The 25,387-nt window shown below is 39.4% G+C and overlaps 1 pseudogene; it reads left to right on the plus strand.

Moving 5' to 3' along the window:
• The first annotated feature begins 734 nt into the window (after positions 1-734).
• LOC149748026 (NADH dehydrogenase [ubiquinone] 1 beta subcomplex subunit 3 pseudogene) lies at positions 735-3,012 on the plus strand (annotated as a pseudogene).
• Positions 3,013-25,387: the final 22,375 nt, after the last annotated feature.

Consider the following 25,387-nt stretch of genomic DNA (forward strand, 5'->3'; position numbering starts at 1 on the left):
GACATACATATAGCACACAAACAACGCTACATATTCCAGGAGGTGCAGTAGGATGAAATATAAAGGAAATGGTCTATGGCAATTTTAGAATAAGGACTCTGTATTCTGCTCCCCTGAAAGTCAGTCTAAGTTCCTTTTATTACTAGCTGTGTCTAAGGTACCTTGGGCAAGTTACGTAACTTCTGTATGCTGCAGTTTCTTCATTCATAAAATGGTGAAATTGAATCTGCTTCATAAACAATCTGTATGTAATATGCTTAGGAGAGTGTCTCACAGAGAACACATCTGATACTTGTAAAATATCGATTGCTAGAGTGGGACGAGGCTTTTGACAGAAAATGATGCCTTTTAGAAATCGCAGTCAGATTTTCAAAGAACATTTTCAGGTTTGCATTTTATAAAAGGCTGGGAATTATTCATCCTAATGACAACTGCAAATCATTCCCATACAGAGAAGAAAGTGGTAAGGAAAAAATGTCAGTTATTATTTTCTTTTTTAAAAAACCCTTAGATAACTGATTTGAGGTTTCTCTTTAAAGCCTGAAGAGTTCATGACAGCCTACAGCTCATGATGCTGACAATCCTGAGGATATATGCAAATCATTGCCTATTCAGGAAAGTAGAAAATATTCTAAAGTATACATAAATATTCTAAATATTTTTAAAGTAAAAAAACAATATTTATTCATTCTTTCACTCACTCAACACACATATATTAAGTGCTCACCATCTGAGGGATGGTACAGTCTGGAATCTATTAAATGACATAGTCGGTGCCCTCAAGAGTTTTTAAGACAGTCAGTAAATAAGTGATTAAAATGCAATGTGGCAGCTCTGGCTGGAGGGTTGAATCTTGAGTGTCCTGAGAGGTCAGACTGCTGTCAGAAAAAGTTCATGTGATCCATATGTATTAACCACAATAATACTGCATTTTAAAAGAATCAACTGAAGAAAGCAAGTAACAACAACATGGCCCATGGACATGGGCATGAACATGGTCATAGTAAAATGGAACCTCCAGATTATAATCAACAGAAGATAGAAGGGACACCATTAGAAACTGTCCAGGAGAAGCTGGCTGCACAAGGGCTAAGGGATCCATGGGGCCACAGTGAAGCTTGGAGATACACAGGTGGCTTTGCAAATAATGTTTCCTTTGTTGGTGTATTATTAAAAGGATTCAAATGGGGATTTGCTTGTGGTAGCTGTAGGGGCTGAATATTACCTGGAGTCCCGGCAAAAAGAGGCATCACTGAAGATGATACCTGGAAGTATCTTTTAACGTCTTCTTAACTTTCTAATAAAAAGAAGATTTCTTCACTGTAGCTACTCACCTGTGCGTTTGTTCCCTAAAGAATACTAGCAAGATTTAAAAAAATAAGAAAACATGCAAAATAAAATAAAATAAAATGTGGCAAAGGTTAATACAAGGCACTACAGAAGGCATGGAAGGGGTATATAAGGACAGGGATCAAGAAGGGCATCAGAGAGAAGATGCTGTCTGAATGAGATGCAGGAGGATGAAGTACTTCAGGTACTTCATTGTGGCTATAGTGCCAGTGTGGAAAGCATGGGATGAAGCTGAGTGTGGAGAGTAAAGCAAAGGTCATGTGAAAGAGTTCTGCCTCTATTCTGAGACCAACATCAACCCAATGAAAGATTTAAGGAAGGGAAATGGAATAAACTATTTTCATTTTTGAAAGATCACACTGGTTGCATGCTGGGAACATACTGGAAGGTAGACCAGGGCTGAGCTTTTATGAATTTTATAGTTACAAAATCTTGTTTAGTCTTCTGTGTCCATAGAGTTGAGTGAAACTACATGGAGACCCTCAGAGAGTCCACCCTTGAGAAGAGAATATTATCCAGTGGTTAAAAGCACAGAATCTTGATTAAAAGGCCAGTTGTGCCCATTGCTCTCTCTGTGACCATGGGCAAATTTGTCTTTATCTCTGGTCTCAGTTTCTTTATTTTAATATGGGAATAAAATTATGTCTTGTATTAGAACTGGTTAACAAATAAATAAATGAACCAAATCTCAGACTTAACATGATAAAAAATTATATCTGGTTTAAGTCAAGAAAAGGCATTAACTAAAATGATAAAATAAGTTAAAGGTAGCAGGATAAAAGCATCACATGCTGAAATTATTTTACATATATATGAATAATAACTAGTTGTAAGACATAATACAAAAATCTTCATTTACAATAATAACAGAGAAGATTAAATACTTTGGAATAAACTTTAAATGAAAGGTATAGAAACTCTATGAGGAAAACCTTCCTGAAAGCTATGAAAGGAGACTTGAAAAAATGAAAGACACCCCAATTTTTTTAACAGAATGACTCAATATCATAAATTGTCAATTCTCTCTCTAAGTTAATGTAAAATTTAACACAACCCCAACAAAAACATGAATAAGCTTTTTTATGGAGGTAGACAAGTTGATATAAAAAATCATGTGGAAAAACAAACATGCAAGAATTCATTAAAAAGGAAAGACAAGAAGGAAGGACTAGCTCAGATATAAAACATACTATAAAGTCCTCTAATTAAAACAGTGTGACACTACACATGAATAGACAAGCAAAGAGAGTAGATCAGAAAGCCCAGAAATAAACCCAAGCACATATGGAAATTTAGTATATGATAAGGTGGCATCACAAATTACTAGGAAAATATGGTAATTTTAATAGATGGTTCTGGGACAGCAGGATAACCATTTGGAATAAAATAAGTTTAGATCTATACTGCACACCATGCATAAGCATAAACTCCAAATGCAATAGGGATCAAAATTTTTAAAAAACATTTTTTTAAGTGCTAGAAGAAAACATGGGTGAATTCCTCTTTAACCTTGGTATAGAAAAAGATTTCCTATGACTCAATATTCAGAGGCAATTAAAACAAATTGATAAATGGCTATACAAAATAAATGTTTTTCTGCATGATAAAATATAAAGTCAAAGACAACTAACAGGGCTTCCCTGGTGGTGCAGTGGTTGAGAGTCCACCTGCGGATGCAGGGGACACGGGTTCTTGCCCCGGTCCAGGAAGATCCCACATGCCGCGGAGCGGCTGGGCCCGTGAGCCATGGCCACTGAGCCTGTGCATCCGGAGCCTGTGCTCCGCAACGGGAGAGGCCACAACAGTGAGAGGCCCGCATACCGAAAAAAAAAAAAGACAACTAACAAACTTGGGAAAATGTTTGCAACATAGATCAAACTATAGATAAAGTACTAATATTGCTAATATCTATATATAAAGAACATAAAAACTGAGATGAAAAGAATTTTTAAAAATCCATTAAAATGGGAAAAAGACATGAGCAGATGATTCACAAAAAGAGTTATAAAAATGACGTTTAATACTAGGAAAATATTTTTAGCCTCACTCATAATTACAGAAATACAAATTAAAACTATACTGAGATATTGCTATCAGATTGGCAACAATAAAAAAGTATGACAACACATTCTGTAGGGAAACAGGCATTCTCATACATTGCTGGTAGGAACGCAAACTGGTATGGTGTTTTTGGAGGGAAATTTGGCAATGCCTAAGAAAATTACATAAATGCTTACCTTCCAACTCAGCAAGACCACATGTAGGAATTTACCCAGATACAACTCCAATAGTAGAAAAATACATTTGCACAGGGTTACTAATTGCAACACTGCTGTTGCAAATTACTGGAAACAATGTAATTATCTAAATACAGGAGAGTGGTTAAATAAGTTATGTACATGTGCACAGCTGTAAGAGAAAAAAATAGAAAAAGGTTTCTATGAACTAACATGGATTGTTTTCCAGGATACATTAAGTTAAAAAAGACACCCCTCCCCCCAAAAAGTGCAAAAGAGCATCTATTGTGTGCCACCTTTCATGAAAGAAAAGAGAGAAATAAAATATATATATTTATCCACTTGTTTGTGCCAAAAGAAACACAGAAAGGATAACCCAGGAACTAATAAGATAAGGGATAAGGGAGAGAGGCATTAGGTGGAAGTATGACGGGGACAGAGGAAGGAGCAGTTCTCTGGGTGTAGCACTTTGTACTGTTCTTTCAGAAACCATGATAATGTTTCATAGACCCAAAATAGAAATACATGATTCAAGTCAAGCAGGATGACAGGAGAAGCCAAACTACAATACAAACAATAACAAATGAGCCTAACTCTATTACAAACTACACTGAAGGGTGTGGGAAAGAAAAGAACAAATCTAAATAAGTTCGAAAAACAGTATTTTGAGACTAAGACTAAAGACGAAAAGAAACATACACAAACATCATATACTAGGTTAGTAAGTTCCTCCACTTCCCTAGAATGGCAAGGGTTGGTAATTCTGAAACTAATTCATGTATGTTTTAGGATTGTGCAAATAAGTAAATAAACTTTGAATAATGAGAGGCAGACTTCTTACTGTCAGAGAAAGGAGTTACAAATGAGGAAAAGAGGAAGGCTAGAATAAGCCCTGGGGTGTTAGACTGGAATTAAATGCATGAACTCATGGTGATGACAGACGACAGAGAGATGATAGACAGATGACAGATAGATAGATTTAGACGATGTGTATGTGTGTGCATGTTTACATATACATAGATTTTTTTTGGCTTTGTTTGCTGAAAGGGTCTAGAATTAATGATACCAATAGCAAAGAATACAGCAAACACAGAGATTTTGATTTCTAGACACCATTCTCTAATTTAAAAAAAAACACAACAAAAAAAAAACAGGATTCTTGGAGAAATGACTGATCCCAGGGCTAAGGCAGGAAAAGCGTAAAATTATCTTGGAACACCTTGAGATACAAGAAAGAAAAAAAGTGCTGAAAATAATAATAAAAATAATAACAACAACAACAGACACATGTTGAAAGGACACAGAAGTCAACTGGAAGAGGCTCCCAATGGTCAAATCTGGGCCAATTTGAAAAATAAAGTAAATAATGATAGTAATGGATTATAACATATACAGTAAAATAAATATCCATGCTCCATACCGATATACATAAATAACTGAATAACCAGTAAATGGGAAAGAAGGGAAAGCTCTCATCTTTACAGAATTCTAATTAATAAATGTCCAAAAAAGAGATGGAAATTTAAAAATCACCAATTGGCGATTAGTGGGACAATACAGGATAAGAAACAGGATGCTTACATAGTTTTAAAGTATCTCTCTATAAGGTACTAATTAAGTACGAAGGGAAAAATGGTTAGTTTACAGTGGAAAATTCCAGCAGACACTACCTAAACCAAGTGATTAAAGTTAACATCACCAATAATAGGATCTCTCAACATCATGGACTCCCTATATGATGTACTGAGAAGCCCACAATATCACTTCTGTGGTATTCTTATCATATATGTATAATATGAATATAATCATTACAAATATAAACATAATCTGGATCCTGGATCATAAATTGAGCATTAGAGATAACTAGTAAAAGCTGAATAATGTCTGTAGATTAATTAATAGTATAGTATCAGTGTTAGTTTCCTAATTTTGAAAATTGTACTGTAGTTGTTAACATTTGGAAATTGGGTAAAGAGCATATGGGAATTTTATACTATATATATTTGGTACTTTTTTTCAATTTTTTTACTAGCCTGAAGTTACTTCAAAGTAAAAAGTTAAAAAAAATAAAACTATTAAGAAGAAAGAAAAGGTATTTAAAAACCCTGCCATATACGGTTACAAAAGTTAGTTTTAAAAGGGACAACTTAACACCCTCTCCAAATAAAAGAATATTTTCTTCTCAAAACAAAACGGTTAAATATACTTTTTACTTTATGAAAAGCTAAAATATGTACATGGAAAGATATATTCTTTATATAAATTCTCCCACAGATCAGTATGTTCCCTCTCTCTGACTCATTATTTTAATTTTCCAACTATTGCTCGTATTTTAAGAGGATATGATCCAGGTAATGACGTAATTTTTCTGTAAATTAACTCCTAGTGATAATTTGACCCCAGTGGATATTGAGTGTCTTACAGTCTTCTACTTTTATGGTGTATATTGTTATAGGCAACAGATTTCAGGGAGTTCCATTTCTGCCCAAGCTATTACATGTAATTTAGTAGCAGTGAAGACTTGGCTCATATGTAGTAAGTACTCATGTGCAATTATGAAGTTTTCTTTTCATTTTAAAAAGGAAGGTGTGAGAAATGGAGAATAGGATAAAGGGTCTAGAAAAGGTTAGGCCAATTTTGCCAACTACAAGATTCTTCACTACTCTACATTTACTTCACATTCTTACTATCAAAAAAACTATGCTGGGCTTCCCTGGTGGCGCAGTGTTTGAGACTCTGCCTGCCAATGCAGGAGACACGGGTTCGAGCCCTGGTCTGGGAAGATCCCACATGCCGCGGAGCAACTAGGCCCGTGAGCCACAACTACTGAGCCTGCGCGTCTGGAGTTTGTGCTCCACAACAAAAGAGGCCACGACAGTGAGAGGCCCGCACACCGCAATGAAGAGTGGCCCCACTTGCCGCAACTAGAGAAAGCCCTCGCACAGAAACGAAGACCCAACACAGCCAAAAATAATTTTTTTTTAAAAGTTAACACTATCTTAAAAAAAAAACTATGCTGAAGCACCTTAGTTCCTTAAAATATATTTATTTACAATAAGTAGCTAATTATGACGAATGCTTTCTGTATTCTATTTTAACAAAATGTTTTGCTTTGGAAAGTTCAACTGAAAATACAGCAGGTCCCCTGATTTTACCACTAGAGGGCAAAAGAAATTAAGAAACAGGGCAAACAAAGCTCACATGCTTCCGAGATTCTCTAATTTTACGGTTTGAAATCTCTAGATAGCTACCTTCCAGAAATGAATTCATTCATAAAACAAATAAGATACTGTACAAATGATGATAGGAAGAAGTTAAGAGGGAAAAACTATCTTTTTTTTTTTTTTTTTTTTTTTTTGCGGTACGCGGGCCTCTCACTGTTGTAGCCTCTCCCGTTGCGGAGCACAGGCTCCGGACACGCAGGCTCAGCGGCCATGGCTCACGGGCCCAGCCGCTCCGCGGCATGTGGGATCTTCCCAGACCGGGGCACGAACCTGTGTCCCCTGCATCGGCAGGCGGACTCTCAACCACTGCGCCACCAGGGAAGCCCTCATTTTTTATAAGAATTAAATCCCCAACCATTTTCTCAAAAGTGCTCACCTACATACATTTATTAATTACCTTATTGATTTAGTTTAACCATTCAATTAAACACCGCAATAGGCTGGTGGTGATAAATTGTGATGTTTCCTTTCCTGGTGATGTTTGAGAAAAATATTGTCTGGTTAATGCAATCGTATCTAGAAAATGAGGAATGAGCTGGTCCAGAATCAATAAGGCCAAGGTCTTGAGTTCAATTTGTATACAGATCAGTGAACATCTCTCTAACACAGGGCCACCTCCCTCACTCCAATCAGCAAGTGCACATCATGGGTCACGGGGGAATGGTGAGAGAGCGCATGTAGGGCAGCCAGGCTTTGCTCACATCTGAGAATAGGAGGCTGGGGAGTACTGGAAATCACCCCACCCTAGGGATCCCGATTGAAATTGAGGTCACACCCCTCCCACCTGGGTGGGCTTGAATATGTCCCACAGGTAGCAGAGACAGAAACTTCAAATACTGCCTGGATATATGAAGAAAATGTAGCTTCTTCATTTTCTATCATAGATCTACTCTTCCTCATAAACATCCATTTCACTCGGTACCAGGGAGTGGAAGATACACTTTTAAACTTGTCAATGTTAGATATTAAAGTCACTCCTTTTTAAAATGGACTCGTCCGTGATGCATTTTTCTTTGGATAAATGCTGAATCTTTCCAGCTTCCTCTCTCTTCCCCTGCTCTTTCCAAAGACGGGGAGGCTGGGGCTGATGTGATCACATGGCAGAAAGGGCAAGGCATTCCAGAGCCCTCTGGATTCTCTGTAAATGATCTGGTTCCCTCCAAGACGGTGTGTCACTGAGTCCACGTGGGTCTTTGGATCATTTTACTGACACAAACTCTGGTCCTGACCATTTGCCTCTGTTTGCCTTCTCACACTGCAGCCTCCTTGTGCATCCTCAGGCCTCTGCCAGTTTTCTGTCTCCTAAGCACCAACACATCCATTCGTTGAGGCATAAGGGACTTTGAAAAAGTCCCTTATGCCTTTTTGAGTCAAAGTTCTGCCTCATCCATCTGGCCACCTGCCAAGGTCACTACTCCATCACCTCACGTGTTGACAAAGCGCCTTCCAAAACGGTCCTTTCCTCCCAGAGTGCTAAGCACTGATCAGGGAAAAAACTGAACTCTTCTTTGGACTTTCTGGACAGGACACCTGTACTGAAAACCTGCTTCCCTAATTCCCCTCCTTTTCTCCCCCTGCAGTCCACTGGCATGGAAGGGTAAACACCTTACTTCTTTTTAATGCTTGTAAGGACTTCTTTCTATATTCTCTTTACAAGTCCTCTTTTTATATCCTTTCTGAGGTGGTGTTCTGTAGTCCCTAAAGCAATAGCAGTGGGCAGGCTGCAGACAGAAAATCTAGTTTATCCAAAAAGAAGATGCTTCTGGAGAGAGTCCAAAAATATCATTCCTATTTTGTGTAAGTCTCAGTTTCCTCAGCCCAAAAATATGGAGCTATTAATGCCTCAACCTACCCTCCAGAGAAAGAGCTCTGTCTCCCTCTTAAAATCAATTTGGGTAAAAAGTATACGAAGTGAAATTTCATGGGGGCAACTATGTCATAGAGGGCTAGCACCCTTGGAAGATCTGCACTAGCATACAATCCTGCCAACTTTGCCATACAGCAGCATGTGAAAATGTGCTCGTGCATGTCCACGCACATACCCATGGACACACGCACACATAGAACCATCCTCCCCCTGCACCCTCCTTCTCTTTGGAAATGTCTTCCAATCTGTGTTAGGTTCAAACAGTAAGGTGCTGAACATTAAAATTTCAATATAATTACAAGTCTAATGTGTTAACTTTTTCTAAATGATTCAAAAACCTTAAAAACACAACTTAAACAAAGACAAAAACCATAAAAAGGTAACATTTATTTATTCATTCAATAAATATGTTGTGAGCATCTACTGTATAACAGGTATTATCTGGGGTTCTTGGATATAGCAGTGATGATCAAAACAGACAAAACCACAACAAAACAAACGGGGCAGGAGGAAGGTTTAGGAGATGATGGATAAGTTTATGACACTGATTGTGGGGATGGCTTCACAGGGGTATACTTATCTCTAAACACATCAAGTTTTCTGTATATCAATTTCTGTATGTCAATCAAACCTCAAAAAGTGGTTAAAAAGTAGACTATGACCCTTGAGCTCCTATTTGACAAGGATGGAAAGAGTTTGAAAAAGTGAGGTAGATAATAAGCAATATACTAAATAAATAAATAAAATATAAATAAATAATATTGTACATTAGAAGCAGACAAGTAGAATAGGAAAAGTAGAACATAAGTTATTTCAATGGTTAAAGTTGTAATGGTTGTACCCTCGTTTAGCACATTATAAATTACTCATTCATTTATTCATACTTCTCTAATTAGTTAATACCTTCCCACTGTTAAAGTAACTTTTAACCATCAATAACCATCAACAAAAGAAATGCTATCTCAGACCAGCTAAGGCTGCAGATTCCAGGTTACTGATCAATTAATTCTTAATCAGGACCTGGGGTCTGGTTGAAACTCCAGAGTGATTCAAACTTAATCCAATGACCATCTTTCTGCCATCCCTACCTCCCCTCTCTCTTTTTAGAGTCACAGGGCACTTGTTAAGTCAATGGGTCTTTTCAATGAGCCTACAGCTTTTACACAGTTTCTGTGCCTGGCTATCAGGCATGTTTTCCTGAAATGAAACATTCTTAAAAGTTTACTTGGCCAGAAAGACATACTGTTTGTCCTTTCATTATTATAATTTTTGCATGATTCATTAGCATTATTAGAACCTATGATGCCTTGTTAGCTTCTCTTGGTAACTGGTCCATCATTCAAGAGGTTTTGTTTCCTGGAAGATGAGAGATTGAGTTTACTCTTGAGTAATGTGGTGAATCCATCTTCTTTCAATATACTCTCTACACATATATCCCTCCACTACTGTCACCATCTTCTTTATTCTTGGTATAGGTTCTTACTCTATCAGAACTCCTGGGATTACTCACAACTCTCTTTATCTTGCCTACACATAGAAATGAAGAAAAATATGTATCTATGTTTTATAAAGGGTCATATACTCAACAGAAGACAGAATACTCACATATGTCAACTCCACCATTCTCTTAAAATTAATAAAATATTAAGCATATCTACTTTCTTTTGTATTACAATGTCTTCTGTGAGCTTTACCTTTTCCCATTTTGAATATCATTATGAATTCATAGCATCATGAACTCAACTTGTTTATGAATAATTATTATTTAATGCTCAAATGGTTCCAAGTTAGATAGTGGGAATATCTCAAAGCTCACTCTGTTGTCCTTTCAGCTCTACCCCTAGTATTTAAAAGCATCCTTGCATTCAGACAAGAATGAAATGTTCATCTAGTCTTCACAGAGCTCTGTTTCCTTTCATAGTGGAGACAGTGTCAAAAGAGAGAGTGAAACCCCTGAGAACACAGTTGACATTGTTTTATTGCTCAACCTCTTTAGTTATAGAACATGTTAAGAGTCCACATTTATATGTTTACCTTAGATTTCCTAAGTCCCTTTTATTTTCTTGTATTTTTTCTACAACATACTTAAATCCAGAATGAGACAGGGCTCTTCATAAAGGGTTCAAATCAGTATTATCCTTCATTTCTACCTTCCAGCTGAACCTAGAACTCAAATCTTTTTTCTGTAGCTTCTACTCTTTCTGCTTGGAAATTGGGGAATGTTTCACAAAAGAAACGACACCTGAGCCAGGTCTTGAAGAAACAGAGAATTTTTTTTTTTTTTTTTGCGGCACGCGGGCCTCTCACTGTCGTGGCCTCTCCTGTTGCGGAGCACAGGCTCCGGACGCGCAGGCTCGGTGGCCATGGGTCACTGGCCCAGCCACTCCACGGCAAGTGGGATCCTCCCGGACCGGGTCACGAACCCGTGTCCCCTGCATCGGCAGGTGGACTCTCCACCACTGTGCCCACCAGGGAAGCCCAGAAACACAATTTACCAGCAGACTGCTGTGGGGATGGGAGTGAGGTATAAATGGTATTCCAAGTGAAATTAAACAGGTACAGCTGACCCTTGAACAATGGAGGGGTTAGGAACACCTATCCTCAGTGCAGTTGAAAATCTAAGCATAACTTTATAGTCAGCCCTCCACATCCATGGTTCCACATCCGCAGATTTAATCAATCCCAGATCATGTAGTGCTGTAGTATTATTTATTTTTTAAAAATCCACATATAAGTGGACTCATGCAGTTCAAACCCATGTTGTTCAAATGTCAACTGTATATAGGTACATCATGTACAGAGATCCAGAAGCATGAAAAGGACTTGGAATAAAATGATGGGAGGAGAAGGCAGTGACAAGAGATGAGGACAACATGGAATGTTTGGTTAGTGTAGGAGGGATCTCGGTTTGCCACACTATGGAGTCTGATTTTCACCCAGTGACTGATCTCATGACTAAAGTGACTAGGTGATTTTAAGAAATATCCTGCAAAACTAACCAGCAGAGTAAATTTACAATAATTTCATAAAAGCAATTTATTTACACCATCAACCTTCCTTTAGTGTGAAGACTTCTAGAAAAGAATTAAGGGACTTCCCTGGGGGTCCAGTGGTAAAGAATCCACCTTACAACGCTGGGGACACAGGTTCGATCCCTGGTCAGGGAACTAAGGTCCCACATGCCACGGGGCAACTAAGCCCACGTGCCACAACTACTGAGCTCACGAGCCTCAACTACAGAGCCCATGTGCTCTGGAACCCGCGCACCACAACTATAGAGCCCACGCACCATGGAGCCTGAGTGCCACAACTAGAGAGAAGCAATGACAAGCCCGCACACCGCAACGAAAGATCCCACATTTCTCAATGAAGATCCCACCTGCTGCAACTAAGAACCAAAACAGCCAAAAATAAATAATAAATCTTTTTTTTAAAAAAAGAAAAGAGTTAAAGAAGGAGAATTTTATGTATAAAAGTTTTTTAAACAAATCCTTGATATTTTTATAAGCTGAGGTTGATGAGTCAAGCCCTAAGGGAAATATCATCACATTGTATAAGTATGATGGTATTTATCCGTCTCCTTCACCCATGGAGAAGGGTTCAGACATACCCATTGTGCCATGTCAGAGCAGAACTCTAAGATAACCCCCATGATCTCTGCCCCTGGTGTTAGGTTACATCTTTGATTAGGTAACGTTACATGGCGAGAGCAAAGGGACTTTGCAGATGTAATTAAGGTCCTAAATTGGTTGCCAAATTCATCAAAAAGGAAATGATCTCCAGTGACTCTCACTTAACCAATTGGAAGCCCTTTAAAAGAGGATTTCAGACTTCACTGAGGTCAGAAAGAGAGTCTCTTTCTGGCTCTGCAGAGCAAGTTGCCACAATAAGTTCTACTGCTACAAGGAAATAAATTCTGCCAACAATTATGTGAGCTTGGAAGAGGAATTTGAAACTCAGATGAGACTCCAGACCTGGCTGATACCTTGACTGTAGCTTTGTGACACCCTAAGCAGAGGACCCAGCTAAGCTATCTGTACTCCTGAACCACTGAACCTGGGAGATAAGAAGTATGTGTTGTTTTAAGCTCTGAAATCTGTAGTAATTTGTTATGAAGCAATAAAACTGACATATCCATATAATGGTAAGGAAAATCATAGGCCTATTAAAATAGGCTGTGTGGATAATGGTTAAAGGTACAGAGCCTAAAGCCAGGCTATATGGGTTCATGTCCCAACATCACCACCTATTTGCTATGTAACTTTTGGCATGTTCCTTCATGCTTCCATGCCTCAATGTCCTCATATGAAATGAGGATAAACATAGGGCTTAGCTCATAAGATTATCCTGAGGATTAAAGCACTTAATTCATGCCAAGTCCCTAAAAGGGCACCTGGCATGCAGTAAGCACACTGTAAAACATTCACTATCCTTATATGATGCTTCCCTACTAATTATCAATGGATCTAGATATATCCAAGGCTTTCTTCATTTACCCTATTAACAAATACGGGTGTCACTCTATTATGAACACTCAAGGCATTTGATAAAAAGATTAAACTTATCACTGTGCTGAGATTCCATAATCAATTTCATTCAGGAAAAAAAACATTAAAGGGTAGAATAATGTAAGAAAACAGGATCTCAATTTTAAAGTACAGAATCTCTTAATGTTCCCCCTCCCTCTAAGATCTGGAGATCAGTCACACTTCCAAAGTAATCACTAAAATGCACGAACAGCTGCTTAACTCTTGTGTTGTAATTGCTGCATGTTATTTCCAAGGAACTACACAGTGCAAAAATTCTATATCTAAAAAATAAAATTGAAGGAAAATATTTTGGGGAAAGCTATTCTGCTTTGATAGGTAGAAAGATAGATGAATATACAGATGTACGGAAGAGACAGGCAATAGATAGATAGATAGATAGATAGGATGGATGGAAGGAAGGATGGATGGAAGGAAGGATGGATGGGAGGGAGAGAAGGAACAGACAGGCTGGAATCCTGATCATGAGAACATGCATCTTGAATTCCCTGGGTCAAATGGATTGAATTTCTTTTTTTAATTACCAAAACATAAGTGAAGCTTTTTCTGAAAAAATAAAAACTGCTGGTCCATAACATTTTTTAAAATTCCGGCAAAACTGAAAATGGAAAAACCTCTCCCTAAGATACCCAACTAGAAGGATTTAGCCAGTTAAAGGGAAAAGTCAGTTGTGGAATGAAGTATATTGTTGTCAAAGACCAGATACATCAGAATCACATGGGAGAACTTTAAAAAATTATAGATAACTTGGGTTTCCTCCAGACTCCTAGGAGGTCTGGAGTACAGACCAGGAAATTGTATTTTTCTCTGTATTAGTTACAGTAAGGTAGGCTGTAGTAAACAACAGATTCCAAAACATCAGTAGATTAACACAGTAGAAATTAATTTCTTGCCTACAAAAATGGCTCCAGAGTGAGGTTGATGGGGAGGCTCCTCTTCATGCAGTCACTCAGTAACCAAGACTTCCCATCTGTGGCTCCCCCTACAGAGTGGTTTCATTGGTATTTGCTCCCACCAGATGGAAGGAGAAATAGCATGGAGGAGCACGTGTGGAAAGCTATAGCGGGTCAGACTAAAAGTGGCATGGATTTTCCCTTTTGCTCTCATTCTTTTAAGGAGAACTCTGTTATATCGCCACCCCTAACTACAAGGAAGGGAGGAAAATACGGTATAGTTATTGGGCCAATAAGAAGAGGAAGTGGATTTCAGTGAAAAAGAATGTCTCTGCTGTGAGCATACCATGTGATTCTGATGTACAACTGGTACACGGTTGAAAATTCACAGATGAACTATAACTTTCAAGTCAAAATAAACCAGATTCTGAACTTAGTCACTGGACAGCTGTCTGATCTTAGGCAAAATAGTTCCCCTCTCTATGCCTTAATCTTTTTGGTTCCTCATCTTTTAAGTGAGGATTTTAAAATCCTACATCTCAAGATTCTTGTGAGATTGGAATGAGATAATACATTTAAAATTATTAAAATAGTAACTGACATTTAGTCAATAGTCATAAATATTTTATTCTAACTATATTATTGCTTTAGAAATAAAAGGAAGCAAGATGTTCTGTTATTTGAGCTAAGAAATCAGATGTAGCAGTAACAGAATAAATATATTATTCCAACTGAATATTGGATTGAGGAGGTTTGAGAAAGTAGAATCTTAACACGATAGAAGTTGACTTCTTGCTCTTGGAAGAGATCCTGGGCAAGTGTCAAGCACTTGGGCAGCTCCCCTCTAGGTGGTCATTCTGAGATCCAATCTTTTTCCACCTGGTGGCTCCACCATACCCTGGGGCTTTATCATCATCTTATCCAGTGTATAGAGACACACTGGTGACACAATATGTGATGTGGTCTGAGCTAAGAATTAGGTGTCTTGGTATTAGAATATCTGACGTTCACAGAGAGAAAAATTACTCTAATTTGAGAATAAAGTGAAAGCAATCTTAAAATACTAAGGGATTGAAAATGTTGGCAGTGTAGCTCTAAGCTGAGCTTTATAACAATCCGATTATCACATATTTCGATTCAGGTAGTTTGAGATATTTTTAGATTTAACTTTTGCCACATATATAACTGTACCACTACACCTAAGGAACCCCACTGAGCACTCAGGTCCAGAATTGGACCTGAGCTGTGTAGTGCTTATCATCTGAGTCAAGTGATACTATCACAGATGAGCTGAATTCTGTATAATTGAAAGGATTAATTTATAGAGTAGTTCCGAAGTTTGGATCAGCATGAGGACACTAATCAATGCAGTTATCTATCAGAAGCAGAGAATGATCCTTATCTAGCATTTCTGGAACTTACACACAGACTTCTTTGACAATAATTTCCACTAAGCCACAAGAATATATCCATGCTCTTCTGGTTTTCAGATTCCAATTTGAGGAATACAAGCCTAATCAAAATAACTAAGAGGAAAATATGCCCTTGTGTGCCTCATCTTCTTGGTTTCTCCACCATTTTCCAACTTTCCTGATTTCAAACCCCATTTCCCCTATCCCCTTGGCATACTCTCACACTTTTGGTTCTATCCTCCCAAATAAGCATCTCAGAACATGACTCCCTCCATCTGACTTCCCTTATTCAACTCATTTACTCCTTAGACCTTGCTCTAGTTATGAACACTTGCTGACCTGATAAACCTATCAAGACCTGTCCCCCTTCCCCCATGGGCTTCATTCACAATGTGGTAGTCAGCGTTCTTACCTCAGTAGATCCCTTGCTTCTAAGCTCTTGCCTTGGCTAGATCACATATCAGGGAAGTGGGAGGAAGAGGACATTTGGGGTACCTTCCATGTGCCAGTCCTTACAGCAGCATTTCATTACCCTGGTGTCCTTGGGAAATTACTTGAACAATGCAGCTTCCTTTTCCACCTCTGCAAAATGAAGATGGTGACAATTTCCCCGGCTCAAATCAAAGTCACTGTTTATTTAGGTCCTCACTATGTGCCTGGTTCTCTGTTAAGTGTTAGATGTATTATCTAATTTAATCCTTAAAACATCCCCAGGAAGTACATCTTATTATCATGCCCACATTTTTAGATGAGGAAACTGAGGCAAAGGAAGGTTAAGTGACTCAATGAATTTGGGCATAGTGCTTGGAGATTCAGAGTTTCCAGATGATATTGACTCAGTTGATTTACTTACTTCCTAAAGTACAGTAACAACAGAAAACTGTCATGACTAGAGGCACATTTACCATAAATACCATAGTCCCATTGTCTGCTGTTTAGCAGCACTTCTGTGGTGGTTCTTTGCCACACCAGCCCACTTTACCAAAAGCCAAGTAACACAAACTTAAATTTGACCTAGTTAATAAAAATGTGGGTTGTGGTTCAATTATTCAGCAATTGATTACTAAGAATTGCAACAGTTTTTAACAACCACTATAAATGCAATCTTTCTCTTGTGGTCTCTCTCAGAAACTAACATCGCTATTTCTCACTGTCATGTACATACTGTAACTCCTCCCAAATAACCTGCAAATGCAGAGAGAGCGACATTCCTACAGACACCATATTTCAAATGGCGTGGATTTAAAGAGGGGTGATGGAATGGATCTTGAGATGATGTTCCAGCTAATTCAAGGCCCAATGTTACCTCTTATGTTTATGGTCCACAGTTTACTGGCAGTGGCACTGAAGCCTTGATTTTGCTCCATAATAGTCTATATTATTTACTTCCCATTTAATGAGTAGACAAGCTCTAATGGAGAGAACCCAGGAGTGCTAGCGTCAAGAGGACAGTCAGACCAGACAACTGACACCCATTTGGCTGTGGTTCCCTCCACCACTTGGTACTATGCAGCTGAAGTGAGAAGGTAAACAGGTGGTACAATCTTCCTGGAGCCAACAGTCATCCCTTCCCTGCCCTGCTGGCCACGCTCTGCTCAGTCTACCAGGCAGGAAGTGTTTCTAAGAGACAGAGACGAGGATTATACACCAGATTCCAATGCAAGAGCAAGCTGTTGCCTTCCTGTTTCCTACTGGGTTTTGCAGGCCTCCTTCAGCTACTCTGGGATGTTGGAATAAGCAGCCTCTTTTGAGTTTGGAAAGGTGTGATATTCCTTTACGTGGGGGTGTTCAATTCATCAGAAGAAACAAGGAGCCAGGCTCCTGCTCTCAGTGGCGCAGTGTGGAAATGCAGCACATCCTGCTCTGACATTTCTCTTCTGCCTCCTTAGCCCCTGTCATTAGACTGTGGTTTCCAGTTTGGTTTGCTTTTTCTTTCTCTTCATTGGTTTTACTCTTCATGCCAACTGTCTTAAGTCCCATTAACTAAAGCTCTAATACTTCTGAAGTAACAAGGAAAGCTGGTATTAGCCACCTGCCAGGGCTGGACAAATGGGTTCGCAAACGCTCCACCTTCCTGCTTTGTGCCATGTGAGGCCCTGTTTCTGATGCTCCTGGAGTAGTGGACTTCAACAGTGTTTTCCTCCTGCCTCCAAGGCACCAGTTCCTCAATCCCAGATGATTAAATCCACTGCCTCCTACTTACCTCTCAGAGAAAGTCTGTCTTTCCAGACTCATCTTTTCTGACCCTTGTAGCAATGACCCTTAGGCATCTCAGGAGTGCCTGACATGTGAGGTTTTGAACTCTGGCCATGTTCCCCTGGTGATTACCTCTACCTGGGGCCCTAAGCCATTTGTCTGACCATTAAAGGTATGAAATAAGTTTATATTTTGGAAATGTTGTAAGCTTCATGTCAATGTTTGTTAAAACAAAACACAACTTTTCTGTGTCTATGTCCATCCTTTCAACCAAATAACACTGCTGGACTCCTTTAGCAAGTACTCATCACCTGCTGGCTTTGGATGCATCACCACCATAAGAGAACGAAAAGAATGCAGAGGAACGGTGGCCATGGCACTTGACAAGTTTCAATGCTTCTCTACTAGTTACTACTTGTATTCCCGTTTTACAAAGGAGGAAACTGAGGCCAGGAGAGGTAAAAGCCTCTGCCCAAAATCACACAGGACCACCTGGCTCTGTAGTCCACGCCATAACCACTTTCCCACGGCAATCTTCCAGAGTTAGCACACTCTTGATTCCAGGGCAGAGCGTTAGTCTTGAACCCTTGCCTTTTGTTCTACCCTAGTGAATTACACAGAACGACCCAGAAAGAAACTTACTTTGCCTCTGGCTCTCCCTTAAAGCCCTGAGCCAAGAGTCTCCTGCTTCCTCCCCTCAGTGCGTACTCTCAGCCTTTCGGGGCAGGGCTTCCTGCTCTGCCTTGGCCCTGGCACCAACCTGCACCGGCTCTAGATCTGGCCCAACCAACTCCCCAAAGGTTCTCTTCTCTACCCCCAAAGCCTATGGAGACTTTACCCCTTCTGGTTTTTATAACCCTTAGTCCTCTAAACAGCATCCACCTCCAACACTCCCTTCCTAGCCAGGGGAGGGAAAGAGGGCAGAGGTTCTAATCTCTGCATTGCCAAGTCTTTGATGGTTATCTCTTTACCTATCCTGGTAAATTTTAGAATTAGGGACAGTAAAAGATTAGTTGTCCTCTGAGAACAGCCTGAAGTGTTAAACCATTTAGGCATATCTAAATGGGAGTATTTAAAGGGAAAATAAGTGCAAGAAAAACAACCAAAAACCAACCTCCAGCTGGTTTATCTTCTACAAATGCAACAAGCATACATTTATACAACACTAAAAACATCTATTATCATCACTTCACATGCACAACATAATTCCAGCCAGTGGGTACTTTAATTAAGGAGAGACAACATAAATAGTGCATAGCACAGAGTGAGGGAGCCTTTGCCATCAAGTGCAGAAGGAAAACAGCATGCATTACATAAAAACAATGCTTTGCTCTTTCTGTGATATAATTCATTTTGATTCTAAGGGAGCCTAAGGGCTCCCTTAGGGATAGAGAAGAAACTTAAAGTGGCAAATGAGGGAGGTTAGGTGGCATGGGGCAGAGAAGTGAAAACAAAATGGAAAAGAACTTCAAGGGGGATAGGGATATGGATTCATAAGGGATACGGAGTCATGTGCTTCTGCATGATAAAAGCACAGTCAAGAGAAAAACTGGAGAAACCAACAGCTCTAAAACATAGAGTCAGTGTAAGGTTTGGAAGGGACAGTCCTGAGATTATTCCCAGGACTCTTGCTGATATTTTCACCCAGCGCAAGACACGGTACCAGGAGCAAGGCATCCCATCCTATACCTTGAGATGGGATGACTTCACGTTCTCTTTATCCATGCTACTTTGACACCTCTACATTTCTTAAAGCTTCTATTAGCAATTTCTAAATATCTGAACACCAGGACTCTCCTTAACTGGGCTTATGGTCCACTCGTTACCTGACACGTTAACTGTATTTACTTGATTTCAATACTATGTGGGCTCCTAAACAGAATGTGACATTTACAATAAAAACACAAGGGCATAGATTTCTTAAAAGTCAAAGAAAAAAGTCAACAAATAAAGGAGAAAGAGAGATTATATTTTAAGAGAAAAGCAACAGAAAAACAGCTAAGTTTCAAATTCAATTCAACAGCATTAACTACAGACTTCTTTCCAAATCTGATTTCTTCACCAGCACAGCATGGATGTTAAGAGGGATGCCATTTACTAGCTATGGACGTGGATCCAGTTACTTGACTGCTCTGCGTCTCTGTTCCTCTATTTTCAGAATGGAGATAACAGGGGAAAAAATAAAACTTTCCCCCAAATTAACACAACTTCAAATTATTAGCTGTTTCTTCATTCCTAACCCAGTGAAAGTTCCTGAAAGAAAAGTTTAGGAGAGAGGAGAATCCAGCATTTATTGTGCAGTTATTATTTGTGATCTACAAGTGATCTCATTTAATCACCATAAACTTGTGAGAAAACATTTTTATCAATTTATAGATGAAATGGAGTCTTAGAGCCTCCAAGTCTTAGATCAGAAGCTGCAAATGACCTAAAATCTCCTCTCTTGTGAAGCACAGCATGGAGTCATGCTCCACAGAACAGGATACCTGGGTCACCCAGCCTCAGAATCACTCAAAACGCTTGTTAAAACTGAAGATTCCTGCACCCTCACACAGACCTGTTGAATTTCAATCTCTTTACGGTAGCAGTTTTTAACGAACCGCCCACTGCCATGATTCCTCTGCACACTCAGGAGCCGTGAGCTCACTGGCTAGGAGAAGGGACTCTGAGGTCAGGCCTGGGCCCAGTTCTGCTATGTTCTAGATATGTGATCCTGGGCATATTACTTAACCTCTGTGAGATTCTCTGCCTTATTCAAAACAGAACCTCATAAGGTTACTGCAATGATTAAATAATGGATGTGTAGTGCCAAGTTCAAAGTCTGGTCTGCATTATAGTAATTATTTTTATTTCCTCTTTGCTTTTTCATTCAACTTCAGGATTCACTATGTTTGGTTTCTTCCCCATCACTCAACTGAAAGCAGCCAAGTGCATATCACAAGTGGCCTCCTTGTCAAATCCAATGACTTTTTTTTGATCTCCTTCAGCTCTGTACCTAGTTTGTCCATCAATTATTCATTAAAACTATATTGTGAGAAAAAAAAACTATATTGTGCATCTGCTCTGGACCATACAGTGGGCTACATGTGAGGTATACAATGGTGAATATAGCAGGTGCAATCCCTACCCTCGTGGAGCTTTCAGGCTTGTGTTGGGACATTGATTTCAGTAAGTAACTGCATATAAGCATATTAAAAAAATGTACAATGAAAGAAAAGAACAGTGTGCCCTAAAAGAGAATGACAGAAGAGATATTTTATCAAGGAGTGTCAGGGAACTTCTGGGACCAGAGAAACCAGATATAGAGAAAGTCATTCCTTCAGAAGGAACAGCAGCGAGTGGGAAGACCCTGAGGTAGAAAAGAGCTTGTCACATTGAAGGAAATAAAAGAGCATCCATGTGGTTGGACAAGAGGAAGGGTGGTGTGAAATGAACCAGGAAAATAAGCATGGTTTTAGCCATACAGAGCCTCATAAACCACGACGAAGGCTTAGACTGAATTCCAAGGGCAACTTGGGGCCACTGGAGGACTCTGGGCCAGAGATGATATAATCACTGTGGTTGTGATCTGGAGTATGGATTAGAAGTGGGCTAGGAGAGACACTGAAAGATCAGTTGGTTTGCAGAGTTTGAATTTGGGTGCTGAAAATGGAAATTGACACACAGTGGAAGAATCTGAGATATGTTTGTGGTGGAGGATTGAAAGAATCTGAGATGAACTGGATGTGGAAAATAAAGAAGGAAGAGGTGCCATGAAGTACTCCCAAGCTCATGTTTGAGCAACTGGCTGGATAGTAGAGCCATTTACCAAGAAAAGGCACGAAATCACTCTCTGGGGAAAGGACCAGGATCTGTATATTTCTAGAAAGCTCCCCAGTGATTCTGATGGCTAGCCCTGGTTGACAAGAGCCAACCTGGAGGGGTAGTAGAGAGAAAAGTAGTGAAGTTTAATGGCTAATGATTGTATCTTTCTTTGGTGGTAGCTTGCCTTGTTCAAATCTTGTCACTGGGCAAGTTGGTTTCCTCATTTGTAAAATGGAAATAACAGAATATACATCATGGGGCTGTTGCAAACTGTTAACCTTATAAAATATTTGGAACATTTCCAAGCTACCCTTTTTAGATCAGTCAGTTGAAAACGCTGGGTGCTTTCACATCTCTAAGTTCTTGCCCTTCCTCTCGCTTCTTCCATGTTGTGATTTCCTATATTCTCTTCAGCGACAGCCTTCCTTGACTACTCCCCCGTCACCACCAACCCCAGCCAATCATCTAGGCCACTCCTCCTGCTTGCATGATCTTAGAATTTAACATAGCACGTTATAATTATTGTTTGTCTCCTGAACAAGCCTTGGAACTCCTAGAAGTAGCTGGCCTTATCTTCTACAAATGCATGTCCACAGAACTTAGTCTGATGTCATAGATCGAAGCCCAGAATGAATTTGTTGGATTTAATTAAATTTAGCTAAATTAAAAAGCATGATACCCTCAGGGAATAAATCTCAAAAACTAAGTCTCTTGTTTAATTACGTTATCATACGGATGAAAACACAGCAAGTTACGCCCAAGGGATGTAAAAAAGTCACCGTAAATGGCTATTTAGGCACAACCTTAAGCCTGAACTAGTCACGCCAAACAAAACACCTTTCTTATCTGCCTCTCACCTCTGCTTTGTTCTTCCTGGGCAACGTGGGGCCCATGACTTTCTGAGGAACAGAAGAAGGGGGAAGGGGGTTGGGAAGGAAGAGACACACTCCTACCACTTCACAAAACCTTCCTTTACTCCTTAATGAAAGAAAGAAGGTAGACAGAGATGCTGCATGTGCTGGAATAAGCATGTCAGGCTGGTTTGAGTCCTTTGTAACCCTGTGGCTTGGTACAGACAGTCCAAACACCAGTAGGCAAATACCAATAATATTACAGGCAGAGCAAATCAGCCCAGAACAACTTTTGTAAGAGGACCCATGGTTTTCACCACGCCCTTGTATGGAAGCAAAACTCGATCTCTTTATGCTAATGCTTCTGGAGGCTTAAATCTGCAGAAGGTATGCAGGAGGTGCTGGTCATGCATCTGAAACTGAAATAATTTGATAAACGGTTTGGATCCCTGAGGGAAAAGATGAAAAGGATTTTTCACTCTAGTCTTTAATCTCAAGGCAAATGGGCATAGAAGGAGGCAGTCTGACATGTACAAGCCAACAGTTTTTGGAGCCAAAGAGGCCTGTGTCCAAATCCTGACTCATTCACTTTTTAGTCCTGTGCTCATTAAAGTTAATACTAATAATAATGATAATAACAACAGCTAACACTTATATGTGTTTATTGTATGCCAGACTCTGTTCTAAGTGCTTTACATATGTTAACTTATTTTAGTCCTAAGAAAAATAAAACCCACGAGGAAGACACTTCTATCATACTTTACTGTGAAAGACACAGGCTTAGAAAGGTTGAGTATTGTACACGCTAGTTAACAGCAAAGCCAGGATTCAAACCCAGGCAGTGTAGGATCTGACTTCAGACACCATGCTCGCATCCACTGCATATCCCTGCCCCCGTGTGCCTCAGGAGCACATCATCTGACTTTCAGAATCTAAGTTTCCTAGTCTGTAAAGTGGGTATAATGAGGCCAACCTCAGTGACGCCTGAAGGAGATGATGTAGGTAGAACCCTGGGTACCAAAGGAGCACCCAGACTAGGTCAACTGCCTTTAATTTTCAACTTGTATGCTCATAATGTATTATTAGAATTCTAGGAAAACGCTAATAAAAGTCAATTATCTAGAGTGTCCAAGAATAGCAAATGTTTGGGTGGGCTGGACAAATTGGAAGCTCTAGAATGTACTTTTCTGAAACTTTAATTGATCCAGAAAGCAGTCTTAGTCTATGAAGTCAATTACCTCAATACTTCTAAATAAACCCTGGCTTTTGTTTCCAACAGAAGCCCACCAAAGGGCAACAACCAGCGGGAGGTATGAGTCAAAAGCTGGGAGAGCCCGAGGGAAAACAGTTATTTAGACCTGGAGGGGCCAGTTAGAAAAGTTCCTGAAGCATGATCAGAATGTTTGCAGGAAGAGAAGAGGGAAGGCTGATGTAAGGAGAGAAATCTGCATGATCAAAGGCACTGAGGCATGAAAGACAACTCACTTCTCTCAAGGTAGAGAAGAGTGAACGCTGAACAACAGTGAGAATGAAGGAGGCCTGGAAAGCTGGCCAGGGCGCTGAATGTCACACAATGGAGAGTGGATTTCATTCTGCGTGCGACAGGGAGCCACCAAGAGTTTTTGAAAGGACATCAGACCTGTGCTTTAGCAAGACAATTTGTGGAGTGTTGTGTATGGATTAAAGTGGAGAGTATAGGTATCAGGGAGACCAGTTTTGAGGCAGAGAGTATAAGGGAACATTTGGTTTTCTTTTACACCAACATATTAAAATATACACCAAAATACACCACTATATTAAAATCTTGAGAGAGAACGGCCGAACATTATTTGCTCTAAAAGTGGAAATAAATCATTACCACCTCTAAGGAGATTAAACTAAGAAATTGTGGTTGTTAGCAAAACTGCCACATAAAATTTTAGACATACAAAGAAAGTAACTGTAGAATTACGCACATATTTCCACCAGAGAATGGAATCTGGACGGAGTGGGTGAAGTAAGCAAAGAAGTAAACATTATTCAGAGCTTAAGAAGTGCCTCACTTTTCACCAAGAAGAGCCAACACTGTTTTCTTTGAATCAGCTCTCATATTTCCTTGAAAAGAAATTGATAGTGTTGTGGAAAACTCAACTACTGAAATCACAACGAAAACTGCAACCCAATGAGAGGAAACTGGTATTATGTCAAAGCAACAAGTCACTGAACTTTTGACCGCCCACCCAAAAAAGTGGAGAATGTTTCAAAAGAAACAAGTTTGAATAATAGAAAATAGCACACCACTTCCCCCCATCCACATTTGACCTTGGGGGAAGAGGAACTTGGCTAACTTAATGCAGTTGTCCACATTGGTTATTAATTCTCCACAGGATCCAAAACCAAATACCATTTCTTCAAGGTCCCTCCCAAGACCCTCCTTCTAAGTGACATGTCCCCTCATTGAATATCCTTCCCCATATTGGTCGTCCTCGTACTTGTATGGGTAATTAGCCTAAGAATTTGTTCTTCTCAAATATGGCCTTTTAATTATTCTTTAAATATTTTATGTATACATGGTTTGTTTCTCCAATTTAACTGTAAGCATTTAAAAAGGGGAATATTTGGGTATATTTCTGTACCATTTTCATTATGGCATATAAAAATCAAAAACAACACAGCAGTAGTAACAATAATAGCTAAGACTTTTTGAACGCTAGCCATGTGTTCAGCATTGTTTCAAAAGCTGTACATGTATTAACTAATCATTACAACAACTACATGAGGTTGATACTGTTACTGCCCTCTGCTTACACTTGAGGAAACTGAGGCACAGGAGTTAATCGTCTTTACACAGTCACACAGCCTGTAAGCATATGACCTCAGGCAGTCTGATACCAGAGCTGTGCTCCAATGTACCATTTAATATATTGTTTTCTTTGAATCCAAATTCCAAAAGGAACTTGAAAATCAGAGGCCCTAGGTAGGAACTGCAGACAAGATTTGGGATCAAGTAAGGTTTGGCTTTAATTT

Source organism: Delphinapterus leucas, chromosome 11 (genome assembly GCF_059928025.1).
Source record: "Delphinapterus leucas isolate spDelLeu-1000000601 "Yukka" chromosome 11, BTC_Dleu_Yukka2, whole genome shotgun sequence".
In the NCBI taxonomy this organism is placed as follows: Eukaryota; Metazoa; Chordata; class Mammalia; order Artiodactyla; family Monodontidae; genus Delphinapterus; species Delphinapterus leucas.